This window comes from Ascidia mentula, chromosome 7 (genome assembly GCF_947561715.1).
Source record: "Ascidia mentula chromosome 7, kaAscMent1.1, whole genome shotgun sequence".
NCBI classification, from domain to species: domain Eukaryota; kingdom Metazoa; phylum Chordata; class Ascidiacea; order Phlebobranchia; family Ascidiidae; genus Ascidia; species Ascidia mentula.
Window position 1 is genome coordinate 4,460,808 of NC_138572.1, and position 12,815 is coordinate 4,473,622.

General features: G+C 37.2%; 1 pseudogene; it reads left to right on the forward strand.

The window, feature by feature from the left end:
- The first annotated feature begins 10,423 nt into the window (after positions 1–10,423).
- On the forward strand, positions 10,424–12,565 carry LOC145908101 (sterile alpha motif domain-containing protein 3-like; annotated as a pseudogene).
- Positions 12,566–12,815: the final 250 nt, after the last annotated feature.

Sequence of the window (12,815 nt, forward strand, 5' to 3'; positions counted from 1 at the left end):
CACTGTTCTAATGATAAACGTGGCGTATTACAACGCCGGCTTTGGAACTAATAATTCCCGAGGTTGTGAAATTATTATGGACACAGTTGTGCCATTCTACAAACTCTCAGCGTTTCTCATATTGATGTATTATTGGTTACGTCAGCGGGCTCTCTATAGACACCAAGTGATGGCAGATTTGGCACAGAAAAAGCGAGTCACCATTCTAAACTGGGCAACACTTGCTTTTATGATTTTTGGTTTCGGTTTGGAGACTTTGGCCTTTGTCATACCAAAGCAGGCTACGATTACGCCATACGGTTGTGGAACTTTGCCGGATCTTACAATCTGGCCGCTGTACCTGGGCATCGTGGTGTTCCTTACAAGCCAAATTTTCCTTTTTTTCCTTTTTATCTATCCACTTAGACAACACTCGAAGAGGCAGGAAGCAAACCGAAGAAACATGAACGTCATTTTCCGACGCAACGCCGTTCTGATTGGTCTAAACATAGTTTCCTCAGTAATTTCACTTGCATTTCCAGTTGCGATCCCCTTTGGGCATTCCATTCACGGGCCTGAAATGTGGTTTGAAATCAATTTGATGTTTCTTGCGTTTTGCATCGTGCTTTCCTTCAAAGAGTGGCGAAGGGTGTTGTGGCCTTGTGGCCAAACGCCGTTCCATAAAAATAAGCTTATTTCAACAAATGCTACTGCCACAAGCAACCTCTGAAATTATTTTTGGCATGTTTTGTGATGTGAAATATGTGGTAAGTTTTGATTTGCTTCGGCTATGTTTAAATTTTTTTGTTAAAAAACATGTTTCAAAGCAATTTTGCATTGACTCTGTTGAATTACCGAATTGTTCATTCTTCTGGTGAATATACAACAAATATACACCTTTGGCATAAAACGATTTTTCGTCGTTTCGTCTTTAAGAACGATGGTCAAAACATATTTTCAATTTTCCTTAAAATGCGTGTCTAATGATACACAGTCCAAAATGTATTTATCTAATTCAGTTGCGACTAAAACAATCAGCATTAACAAACCCGTACTTAAAACTTCTCCAAGATGTAGGCAATGGCTTACTGCAAACTGCCCTTGGAGTTTTCGTACATATATACAATATTTTTTTTAACAAACGTTCTGGTATATTTATAATTGGTGCATCGAAAGTGTAGTTAATATATCCAAGAGAGTCATGTATGTTGCTCCGTCCAAAACAATGAATTTATCAAATGACGTTGGATATTGTGCGCGCCAATTTCAGTTCCCATTGTGGCATATTGATGAGGAAGTGGAAGCAAAGATGGTCGATGCATTGTGTATCCGAGCACAGAGTTTCTGGCGAGTAATTTTAGTTTTGAAAGTTCAGCGTCACAGCCGGAATATTGCGGTGACTGGACAAACTAAAGAAACTGCGTTTTAATCAGCATATGTTGAAAGTCGTTTAAGTAGATTAATGGAAACACAAGTATCAGAGTTATCAGCAAAACATTGGGATTTTTGATGAAACATATAAGACTTACCACAGGGTATCTATAAGATTAAACACAGAATTTGATAGTTTTGCAGAATACCTCCGTTACACATTACGTCAAAATTTGAATAGGCCAACATGGCACACAACACAACTGGAAATGTGACAAGCAGATTTAACCAACCATTGTGGTTTGTGGGCGAAGCATTCAACTTTGTCGCCTTTCTAGCCGTTACCTGGCTGGGTGTGAGTCTCTTCACCTATGGTATTCGCACAGGGAAATGGAAGCGTGAGAATGTGAGCAATGTTCTGCACGTGAACGCAGGTGGTGTTTACACAACAGCTGTCCTTGCTGTCATGTTCAGCTACATACGTCTAATTGGTGATCAGTTGCTTTTTAACGTTGGATATCCCGGAAGCCTACCTGGATTGTGTGAAATTGCTTCTCATATATCAAGCACAGGGTACGCCTTAACAGTCATGGCAGTGTACGTGTTCATGTGGTTTAGACAACGCTCGCTTTATCAGCATCCGTCTATGAGCTCCATTAACACACCCTGGGTCCCGTATGTTAACTTTGGCACTTTGGTTTTCATCTTTGTCGGAGGATTTTCGGCTTTGCTTGCCTACACAATACCCAGCCGTTACAAAGGTTCGAAATTTGGATGCCATGCGCTTGCGAAAACCAAAAAGGAAGTTGGACTTTACGTAGCCAGTGTTGTGATTGTGGTGGGCCAGATTTTGCTTCTATTTTTGTTCACTTACCCCTTTCGCTCAAACCTCCTAGGAAGTAACGCAGAAAGAATTAAAAAACTTCTTCTCCGCTCGGTGATAACTGCGGGAATAAGCGTGGCCAGTGATTTTCTTACAATGGCATTGTTTGTTTTTGTTTTGCCTCAAGATGGCACCAGCCCGCTTCCGATATTGATGTACGAGACAAACATGATGGTAAATCTAGTAAGCGTTCTACTATCATTTGAGTCATGGCCTAAGATTTTGTCGAGCTGCATATGCAAGGAACCTGACGTGACTGAGTGAGAATCACAAGCTACATGATCTTTTACAGGGGAAGAGAACACACAAGTTATTTTGTAAATAGAGAATAGATTTCAAACAGATGTAAATTGCACAAAAAAGTAAAACTGCATGCTTGTTTTGTTTCGCTTGTCTGAATTTTAAGAGTTCTTCGAGTCCATTTAAGTGATTTTGTATTGTTTTTTAATGAAAGGATTGTATTTTTCTGTTGTTTCGACTGCGGGAACGACTATCATTGTATAGTATTTCAATATGTATGCCTGCGATGGCCAAAACAAATTTTCAGGTTTCATGAAATTTGTATCAAAAAAACGCAGTGTAAAATGTATTTTTCTAGTTGAATTGCATGTAAAACAATCACCAACCAATCGTACTTAAACTCACGCAAAATATAAAGGTTTGCTGCAAATTGCCCTTTGTGTTGTCTTGCATGTATACAAATTTAGATTTTTTAAATTGCAAACTTTACAACAAACGTTCTGATTTATTGATGGTTGGCGCATCGCAAGTGAATTAAATATGTACTAGAGCCTCGGATGCAATAAAACACGAGAATCACTGTTTCAAATGACAATTCATACCAGGGTTATATTTGGTTGCCCCCTTTCAAAACAATGGATAATGGTTACCTGTTTAAATCACGTTTGATATTGGATGTATATTTTCGTTTCCATTGGTGACAGGCCACGTTCGTACAATCATGTCAGTGTACGTATTCATGTGCTTTAGACAACGCTCGCTTTACCAGCATCCGTCTATGTGCTGTTTTTTGCAAACCAAGCCACTCTGCCGTACAATACTTCAATGTATGGGTGCTGAAATTCCATTTGATCCAGTTCCTAATTTTTTTCCTAGCCAGCAAAGTAACAGGGAATAGTTTAAAAATGGTACTGCGTTCAGTATAAGTACTATAACTTCCAAAATTGATTCCTATAGTGTTGGAGAGTAGTCAACACGTAAGTTTTGTGGTATTCTGGTGTCTATTTATTTGTAACAAAAACACTGCCAAGTCTGTTTTCTGAGAGTTGCCATTTTGCAATAATTCTTTAATCGATTTTTACTCTAAGCTCAAACATGAACACGGGGTTTGGGTAAAAAACTGAGGTACCCAGTTAATGACAATAAACAAATCTAAACTGCGTAATTAATTTTAACAGATGAGCATTTAGATGCAATATAAGGCACATGAAAGGGGGAAAATGTGTTTTTGATGCCTAACCGGAAGACTGGTAAACTGAAATTATATAAGCAAGTATTTTCCTTTGCGTTGTATGCAGCCTACTTATACGGTTAGTTTTAAATTACAATTCGGTTTCACATCCTTGATATCAAAACTTCGCTTATCCTACCAAGCTTCAAACAGCTTAAAAAGCTTACAGTTTCTTTTGTGTTTTCATTCATTTGCATATTTTGCTTTCAGTAGTCTACTTCAGTTTTACTTTGAACTGTGAAATAAATTTTTCTGAACAGATCTTCAAATATAATCGTTTTCCTCATTCAAGCACACAACAATATATGTTTTGATGAGACAATCAAACGGCTTCATTTTATCTAACTGGTGATAATTTTTTTTTCTAAACAAGTTCAGTTACTGACGCATACGTTTCAATTCAAACTATGTATGCATTTCTGACCAAAGTTGTCTCAACCTGTCTGCAAGATGCAATTATGCGTAACAGTGAAAAATCTGCCTATAGACAACGTTACGCAAGTTGGCCCGTTTTGTTCTGTCCCAAACAACACCCATAAAAAAACATCAAGATTCCATGCAATAACGTCACGCATACATGAAATCAACGTAGAAACGCAGCTACTAATACTATACCAATAAAAATAATGAATCCACTGATTCTTAGAATAAACAGCCCGAGCTACCGAAGCGTCCGAATATGAAATTTATCAAGGGAGTTTGAACTTTTTTCTTCATGCTAACCTTTAGCATATAGTGTTACAACAAATCCAAGCGTTACATTTTTAACATGCATTCTTCCGTCTACTTTCATTTCAATATTTTATTAAACCTGGTCGAACAGAATAGGTAGAGAACTGTCACAAATACTAAAATCCAGAGCCACTTTACTGGAGATTCCTATATTCTATGGACACAATATATCTGCACTCAACATAAAATCTATTTCCACGATATGCTATCATTTGCATATGCACTACATGCCAACGTCAGATGAGAAATGTATTGATAATCGTATATTTGACGGGGATAAGTGATCTAAAGCAGAATGTTTTAAACGCGCGAACTGTGGCAAATAACGGTTTAAGGTGAATAGTTGAAGAAACTTGTTTAGATACCGTATTACGTTAACGATACAGAGAGATTAGAGGAATTTGTGAGTAAATCCAAGGACTGTATCTTCTCAACAGTTTTGTATTTAATATAGGCCAGAGATTTCATTTAAGATGAGTTTTGAATGTACGAAACAAAACAAGCATTCATTTTTTCTTTTCTGTACATGTTACCTACATGTTGAATATGTTTGAAAGATATTTTCCATTTACAAAATAATACGTGTGTTCTCCTTTCTTGTGAAAGATCTTGTGGCTCGTCATTCCGACTCAGTCCCGTCAGGTTGTCTGCATTTGCAACTTGACAAAATCTCAGGACATGATTCAAAGGACAGCAGAACGCTTGCTATATTTACCATCATGTTGGACTCGTACACCAATGCCAAAAGCAGAATACTGCCATCTTCAGGCAAAACAAAAACAACCAACGCCATTGTAAGAAAATCACTGGCCACGCTTATTCCCGCAGTTATCACCGAGCGGCGAAGAAGTTTTTTAATTCTTTCTGCGTTACTTCCTTTGAGGTTGGAACGGAAGGGGTAAGTAAACAAAACCAAGAGCAAAATCTGTCCCACCGAAGTCACAACAACGCCTACGTAAACTCCCACTTCCTTTTTTGTTTTCGTAAGCCCCTGGCATCCCAATTCCGACCCCCTGAAACTGATAGGAATTGTGTAGGCAAGAAAAGCCGAAACTCCTCCGACAATGATAAAAAGCAAAGTGCCAAAGTTAACATAACGGACCCAGGGTTTACTAATGGAGATCATACACGGATGCTGGTATAGCGAGCGTTGTCTAAACCACATGAACACGTACACTGCCATGACTGTTAGTACGTACCCTATGACTGACATATCAGATGCAATTTCACATAATCCAGGTGAGCTTCCGGGATATCCAACGTTGAAAAGCAATTGGTCACCAATTAGACGTATGTAGCTGGAAATGACAGCAATAACAGCTGCTGTGTAGACACCTCCTGCGTTCACGAGCAGAACATTGCTCACATTCTTACGTTTCCATTTCCCTGTGCGTATACCATAGGTGACCAAGCCGACGCCCAGCCAGGTAACAAACGCAAGTGCGACAAAGTTGAATGCTTCGCTCACAAACCACAATGGTTGGGTAAATCTACTCGTCACATTTCCAGTTGAGTTGTGTGCCATGTTGGCCTAATCAATTTCGACTTAGTGTGTAAACAGAGGTATTCTGCAAACCTATCAAATTCTGTGTTTTTAGCAATAAAGTATAGAGTAAGTCGTAAATATTTCCTCTGAAATTCCAATGTTTTTCTGATAATTCTGATACTTTTTCTTTCTGTATTTCCATCAATCTATTTCAACGACTTTCAACTTAAGCTGACTAAACGCAGTAGCTGTACACTGTAAATCTAAATGGTGGAAATCAAAGGGTGGGAATATTTAAAGGTGGAATGATCCACCTATCGAGGTGGTACGGACAAAAAGGTGTAATTTCACACCATTTACTAATCAAATTTCCACCTGTCTTGTTGAATTGGTGTAAATATCATCGCTTAGTTCTCTACAGGGTGGGGCTATAGCCTATGTGCATTAGGCGCAAACGGCTTTTCGCAACAGAATTCATTGCAGGCAACTGACGGAAACGTGAGTATGGTCTTGCGTGGGAGATTTGAATTATATTTGTTTCAGTTTGAATAATTGCCAATTAAATAAAGTGAAAATGCGTTTCTAATTTTATTGCAGGAATTGGTATTTTTGTCATAAAAGCCGTATCCAAAGATATGTTTGGCCGTGGCGACTAGAACAGGTTTTTAGCGCAGATGGCACAAAAATCTTTGTAAACATGTTATTTATCACCACGGAGCTCATCCAGGCCGCATTTTACGTGTAACCTGCTGTTCGTAAACAACAGTAACACCAGTGAAAAACGTTCTAATCTGAATGAAACTTTAGTGAAGTGAACTACAACAGGATATGTAGATTGTTGCATAACAACTACCATTCTCACATCAGACTTTATTCTGGGATCGCCCAGACTGAGTTGCAGGGGCATGTTTGTTTTATTATGACGTCAGTGCCAGCCGTGCTGTCCAGACAAGGTGTTTCAGTTCTCGCGGAAGCCACGTTTGTTGCGAAGGATTTGGATGTTGGATGGAGCAGTTTGAAGGTTTGTTGGTTAAACTTTTTGTTTATCTTTCAAACTTACATGTGTGTCCACATTAACCGGGTGTGCATAAACATATTTTTTTTAATCTGGTAATCAATCCATGAAGCTGCTGTTTTATTTTGTAGATATAGCCTATTACTCTACTGCCAAAATTCAAATCTTTTTACTGCGTGTCCCTGACAATGTTTTTTTTTTCAAAATATCATTCCATATCTTGTTGGCATGGATAGCATCTTTCGATAATTAAGATTCTAAAATATTTCGCAAAATGTGAAATGGCCCATTGGTTATATTTGGTTATTGACTAGTGTACTTTTACTCACTGTACTGTAGACAGTATTGCTTCGACGGGGGTATGTCTCCTATTTGGTTGTACTAAATGTTAAATTAGGTCAATGTCTTATTGTTTGTGGAATTATTTCGGCAGTACTGGTTCATTTGGATAGTTGCATGCTTTTTCTTACAGATATTAAAGTGTAGCCATTGAAAAAACAATAAAAATGCACTCTTAGGAATATTGAGGTAAATAGATAAATAATAGATACAAATAAATGCAATGGAAGGTAAAATTTTATGTCCACATGAGATGTGCAACTTTCAATGCATTTCTAAAAAACACCTCCTTCAACATTTAAGAAATGAACATCATCATGCAGCAGTGTTGCCATTGTGTTGCAAAGTGAACTTTTGCTCCAAAAAGTATTCTTCATTGCGCAGTTATGAAAAACATCTTGAGAGAGCCCACCAAGGTGTGTTTTTGAGTTTTCTTGAAACTTCCGAGGGAAGTTGTGTGCCTAATGGTTGTATGCTTTCATCTGAACAATCTTCTGGTAACAGTTCACATTTAATTTCACATACAAAAGGAACAGAATCTGATTTCATTGATAACTTTGTCCGTTTGATTCTCAAAAGCCGAGAGAAATGTGCACTGCCAAAAAGTGTATTTAGATACATGATGAATGACGTTGTCTCCTTGTTTTCTTTATTTCATAAGGATGTTCTTGAAGCCACCAATACTTCAGGTTCTCTGATTGATTCTCCCAATTACCTTACAGATGGAGAATTTTTACCTAAACTGTGGGATAAATTGTCGATTGATGAGAATTTTATTGACTATTGTAAAGGTCTAGGATTGGTAAATTCGGTTAGAATCCAGTTGCCAGGAACAAAATCGTACCAGTATGTTCCAATTTTAAATACTTTAAAGCAATATTTGAAGCACAAAGATGTAATGAGTAAAGTACAGACTGTATACCATGGTACTGATGGTGTTTTATCCGATTTTACCTCTGGGTCTTTTTTCAAAGAACATAATTACTTCAAAGGGAATCAACTGCATCTGCGTTTACATATGTATTGCGATGAAATAGAAGTTTGCAATCCACTTGGTTCATCAAAGAAAAAGAATAAATTGTTGTGCTTCTATTTTAATGTTGGCAACATCGGTGTCAAGTACCTATCCTCCTTGAAAAGTATCTTTCTTGTGTTGGTTGTAAATTCTTGTTACATTTCGGAATTTGGTTATCATGAATTACTTTCTCCACTTGTTCATGATTTAAAAATTCTTGAAAATGATGGGATATGTGTTGCAACCAGTGATGGCCAGGAGATGATTGAACATCATGTGTTTGGATCCGTTGCTGTTTTGTCTGCTGACAACTTGGCTGCTCATGATGTTGGTGGATTTACAAGATGTTTTAGTAGTGGTCGTATTTGTAGATATTGTATGTGCAGTTATAGCCAGATAAAATGTATGTTATCAGAGGAACATTGCACCATGCGCAACATACAAGTTCACAATTCTCAAGTAGCCGATGTTCAACATGACCAGTCTCTGCAGCGAATATATGGTGTCCGTTCAGAATGTCCATTTAATGAGCTTGTTGGTTTCCATGCAACAACCTCACTTCCTCCTGATCTCATGCACGACTGTTTGGAAGGGGTTGTTCCACTGACAATGAGAGCTCTATTTAAATCCTTTTCAAATTCAAAGTTGTGTTCATTCAATATGGCAAATACTCTTATTAAGCAGTTTCCATTTGGATTGTCAGACCAAACCAACAAGCCAAGAAGTCTACCATACGATGTAGTACAAAGTGATGGGAAAATAAGGATGAGTGCAAGTGAAAATTGGTGTCTTTTTAGGTTACTTCCATTAATTCTTGGTATTAATGTTCCAAAAGGAAATGAATATTGGGAACTATACATATTGCTGTCTCAGATTATGGATATTGTGTTAGCACCGAAGATTAAAGTTGAGTGGGTTGATTATTTGCATTATTTAGTTGGTGATTTCCTTTCACTTTGTGCTGCTCTACAGCCTGAAATACTAGTTCCAAAGTTTCACTTCTTACTTCACTATGCAAGCTTGATTCGAAAGTTTGGACCACTTCGCCATGTGTGGTGTATGAGGTTTGAGTCCTTCCATCGAAAGATTAAAGCTATTGCAGTAAAATCTCGCAACTTCAAAAATATTACTCATACAGTGACCAAGCGTATACAAATGCTTAAATGCTGGGAGCAGAGTAGTGTGGTTGGTTTGCTTGAAGAAGAAGATGCAGCTGGGAGGCGAAGCGTTTCATTTTGCATGTTACCAGTCCACACAAAAGAATATCTTGCAACCCAGTGGAATGATGTGGACGATTTACACATATTTACAGCCTCGTCAGTTTTAGTAAATGGGTTTAATTTTGTGGTAAACAATATATGTATTGTAGATGTTGTTGATGTATTTGCTAAAGTGAGTGAAATTTTGTTTGTTGATGGAAATCTTTTGCTATGCTGTGAATTTCTTCGAACACTGTGTTTCAACAGACATGTTCAAAGTTATGAAGTACTTGAGACTAACGATATATTGTTTGTAGGCAAATCTCAGATAATGTATCATGCTAATGATCTGTATACCATTGAAGGAAAGCTTTTGGTACGAATGCGTCACAAGATATTTAGTCGTAGCTAAAATGCTTGAACATACTAGTTACTTTCTGAAAGGTGTCAAAGAAAGTTTTGCAATTCTAGTCCTGTGGTTGTGTTTTAACATATGCGAAGTGTTTTTGAGTGTCCATGCATTGTGCATCGCTCTCATGGCGTGATTTTCCATCCCATATTGCACCTTTGCTGTACATAAATAAATCTGTGGCTTTAGCCTGTGGGACCCTTATGAAGGCAAATTAAAAAATATGGTGCTTGCCATTGTATAAGTTTGTGTTTATTGCCAACCTTTTTGTTAACACAGTTGTTGAAATTGGGATCATGAACACAGCTATATGCAAGAAAATTTCGAAAATGTTCTAGCCATAAACTCACTCTTTTAACTTACACAGCGTGTTTTGGCATCCTTTATGCAGATTTCCAACTATTCTTTTTTGCACAAAACCATTTCTACAAAATAGATTGCAGTGTTTAAATGTGCAACTGGCTTTTTGTGACCTCGCAATCGTGTAAACTTGGCTAATGTTTGTTTTCAGATTTAAAGTAATAATGGAATTTCATGTGACTTGCGGGGAACGAAAAGCAATATTAACATGCCAGTCAAAACTGGATGTAACAAACCATATAGAGGCCAAATTTAGCATCACTAGACCTTTCTCTATACAACTGTACTCGCAAACGTTTAATGACTGGGTAGATGTCGATAATCCAGTAGATTTGCCAGAAAGTGGCAAACTTCTTGTCAAAGGTATTTATCCTTCATACATCTGTTTGTTTGTTACACTTCTGCATAATATGTAAATAGGCTGTAATATTGTAATCGTTTGGACATTATTTGGTATTACTATTGTCAAGACAGTCCAATAAGTTTCAGATTGTTTGCCGGAATTACAAAATGATATGGAGACTGCAGCACAATCATCTTCGTCTTCTTCAATTACAACTGCATCTCCGCCAGTAGAAATGGATGGGTGGTTAGTGATGTACAAGCTTCCAAAATTTCCAAAATATATTGTTGATGCATTGGAGCAGTGTATGAACTCGCCAAGCAAACTTACAAAAAAAATTAGGTGCAAGATTGTCCAACTTATCTGCGATTCAATTTCGCCACATAACATGTAAGTGTGCTATAGTTTGCATTGGAATAGATTTTGATGAAAACTGTTACAATATGACAAATTTATTACAGGTATCCATCACCTTTACAAATAAGGACAGTTTTGATGGAATTAATAAGAGCATATCCTGTATTAAGAGATCAAAACAGTAGCAGTCCAATAGTAAGTAGATGACATTTTGTCCACCACGGTATTTAGTTTGGTTTATTATTTAGAGCACATGGGTTAGCAGTTTGAGACAAAGATTAAAAGACATAAGAAGGCCCCTTCACTCAGATGTGCAAATTGCTGCCATGAAAAAGAAATATGGTGCACGAGAAAAGCAGGGTTCATCAAAAAGGTTGTTTGAAGATGTGAGTGTATATTTCTTCCAGTTTTGGCCAGTTAAAGTGGTTCAACTTCAATTAATCACCAAAACTAAGGTTTTGTGTATTGATCAAAAGCATGTACATCTTTTTATCTTTAAGAGTTTTGAAGATGAGGAATCAATTTCATTGCATTCTAAAGTTGTAAGATTGGAGTTGGCCAAGCAAAATCCAAATTATGATTTAATAGAAGACCGCCATAGACGTACTTTCCAGTTCCGTAGACAGATAATTGCTAAAGGTGCTGCTAGTAAGGATATTTTGGAGAAGTTTCCAACACTGGGTGAAATCAATCTGGTAGGTGCACATTTTCACAATGTTTTAATGTAAATCTACTACCTAAATTGGCATGATGTGCAAATTGTCATGCAATAATCTGGATTCTTTTAGATATTTCTGGAAGCTAAAATGATTGTTAAAGTAGATGTTTTGGAAACATTCATGGAAAAATTTCGTGATACAAAAATGCTTCAGAGGCTGGAAAATCTTGTCAAACCGAATGACCAGTTGCATTTCACAGGTACCTAGCTATCTAAATTTAATGTCTTTTAACATATGTGAGGTTACGCAAATACGTGATGAATTGAGTTTATGTGGTGTTTGTAACACATATTTCACATTTAAATTTGTTTTATTGGCCTGTCAGATGGCATAACAAGTAAATAGTTAAAATAAAAGGAAAAATCTGGCTTGTGGGGCAATGAATTGTCTACCTCATATTTTAATAAATACTTTTTTTTTTTTTTTTAGGAAGAATGGAAAAAGTCTTGTTGCTTTGGCCAACTATATTGAAAGAAAATATTGCATTGTATTTCTCAACAAACTAGGTCATTGCATGTATTTTTACTATTTGCTAATCAGACTGAAAAAATATGTTTGAAACAGTTGTGTTTATTTAAAGTTTAATCTGATTTGGCACATTAAGCTGTGTTGGTAATACCTATTATCTTGATATGCAGGAAGATGAAAACATGTTTCCACATCTGTTTTTAGAGAAAGACCAGTACTCTGTGTTTGTAGATGGTATTAAGTTATGTGTTGCACCTAATTTGTCAGAAGCCGTGGTTGCAATGATATGCAGTTATTGGGTGTTCAATATTTGTTTTCCGAAACAGTTGGTGAAGTCTCTACAACTTTATTGCTGTATTTTGAATTTACCAGTGAAAAATCGCCATATTTGTGTACAACGTGTTTTAAACAAGCTGTAGGCCACAGGTGCAAACTGTGCGTTGTACAATCGACAAGAGCGTGCATTAGAATAAAACTTGCGACACCTTGTTTTGTACTAAACAGCAGTGTCAGTTCAGCCTTAAAAACACCCTTGGGTGGTTCAGAGAGCTGAGTGGTAGTTACCACCAAGGGTGGCGAGTTCACATCTACAATGGTGGAAATCATAGGTGGAACTGACCACCTCATTTTTTTAGAGGTGGGAAGCGATCCCACCTTACGGTGGAGTTA